The 2170-nt window shown below is 46.6% G+C and overlaps 1 pseudogene; it reads left to right on the forward strand.

The window, feature by feature from the left end:
* The first annotated feature begins 297 nt into the window (after positions 1-297).
* LOC147723942 (claudin-7-like) lies at positions 298-983 on the forward strand (annotated as a pseudogene).
* Positions 984-2170: the final 1187 nt, after the last annotated feature.

Consider the following 2170-nt stretch of genomic DNA (forward strand, 5'->3'; position numbering starts at 1 on the left):
GTTAAGAAAAGAAAAACTGAGTTTCTAACACAACGTGTGCTTTAACACAGGCGGTGTTTGACACTGTGCTTTTCTTTTCTTAACAGTGCACAGATGCGGGCTGATTGTGGGCCATTGAGGTAGTATTCATATTAATTGCAGCCCGTGTGCACTGCAATTAATATGAATACAGACTCTGAAGAGAAAGGGAGGAGGCGCCGGTCGGACAGAGGCTCGGAGCGGAAGAGGGCGGCGGATCTGAGCAGGGGAAGAGAGGCCGGAGCGGGAGGGGAGGTGCTGCAGAGGCCAGGATCAATCATGGCGAACTCTGGACTGCAGATGCTGGGCTTCCTGCTGGCGCTGCTGGGCTGGATTGTGCTGATCGTGCCCTCCATCCTGCCCCAGTGGCAGATGAGCTCCAACGCTGGGAACAGCATCATCACGACCATCGCCGTCAACCAGGGGCTGTGGATGAGCTGCGCCATCCAGAGCACAGGCCAGATGCAGTGCAAGGTGTAAGACAGCAGCCTGGCGCTGTCCGGTTCTCTACAGGCCACGCGAGCGCTGATGGTGGTTTCATTGTGGTGTCCGCTGTGGGCAAGAAATGTACCAAGTGTGGTGAAGACGACAAGGTGAAGAAGGCGCGCATCGCCATGACCGGGGGCATCATCTTTTTGCGGGAGGTCTGGCGGCTCTGGTTGCATGTTCATGGTAAGGCAACACGATTGTGCAGGACTTCTACAACCCCTTCACCCCGGTCAACACCAAATATGAGTTTGGATCTGCAATCTTCATTGGCTGGGCAGGGTCGTTGCTGGTGGCCCTCGGCGGTGCTCTGCTCGCTTGCTCTTGCCCAAGGAAGTCTGGGTCCACAGGCCTCAAGTACCCCAAATCGAAGGCAGCGAAGGCACAAGTGCTTTTGCAATCCCTTGTGTCTCATAATGCAGATGTTGCAGATGGTCATATGGTTGGATAATGCCTCCAGGATTGGGTTATATAAATGAAAATGTGAGACATCAGCTAAACATGCATGTGTGCTCCATACAGTCCATGAGCATCAGTATATTAATAGATTAATAAAGAGGAAATGCGTGTGACTATGAGGAAAATTTATCTGATTAAAAGCCCTGAAGTTACATTAGAGCTCATGGACTTGAGGGATAACCAAACATTAAGACTACAAGAGAGAGGAGTGAGGAATAAAGGCAAAAGTGTAAACATGAGAGAGGGATACATATAGAGACGAGATGTAATGAGAAAAGTGTTAAGAAGACAGAGAGGAGAAATAGAAAGGAAGAGATTCGAAAATATTAGGAGTAGTAGGAAGGCCTGATGGAGAAATTAGATAAAAAGTGAAGGATCAAGAGACACGAGAGGATAGGAATTGACATGTCCTTCAAAGGAATATAGAGATTCTGAAGAATAGTCGGTGACAGCGAGCAACATCAAGAAATTAACTTTGAGGACAAGACGGAAAACCATGCTCCTATTCCATTTGTAGGTTTGCCCCACTCTCTATAGTTCAGTCTCATCTCCCCCCGTACTTGCTCCGAGACTAGACACTTTGTTACAGTGCGAAGGAGGGCTCTGGTGTCTCCTTGCTGACTTCTCCCTACAAATTGTGGCGCGTGAGTCCTTTATTTTGTGTGGGTCAAGCAGATTAATAAAGCATTTGCAATGCAATAGGTCTCGTATATCCGAGAGTTTCAGCAATGAGCATTGTAAAATGACAATGCCTTTTATTTACTTTTTTAGAGTCAACACATAAATAAAAGGCATTGTCATTTACAATACCAGTAGCTCATACTCGTCGTAAATGTGTGACCTATTGCATTGCAAATTCTTGTTTTATAATGTTTTTCCCATCCTGCTGGAGTCATGCGGGAGTCAATGCGACCCCTGTACTCCTGTGGGCCTGAAAATGTTTTAGAATTTGGCCCCAGGGGGGTCTCTCCCTCTGATATAAAATACTGTATATAATATCTGTTTTAAAATTCAGAAATTTGCACACGTACAAGAAGTGATACTTTTAGAATGTCAGAGCTTTCTTTATGTGAAAGAAAGAGTATGCTGATATCTTGGAATAGCTGGGATGATGGGGCACTGAGGGCCTGGAACAATGTAGCCATGCATCACCCCGACATTAATTAAAGGCTCACTGCCCACATCCACGTGCATTTGGAGTTTATAT

Source organism: Lissotriton vulgaris, chromosome 4_1 (genome assembly GCF_964263255.1).
Source record: "Lissotriton vulgaris chromosome 4_1, aLisVul1.2, whole genome shotgun sequence".
Classification (NCBI taxonomy): domain Eukaryota; kingdom Metazoa; phylum Chordata; class Amphibia; order Caudata; family Salamandridae; genus Lissotriton; species Lissotriton vulgaris.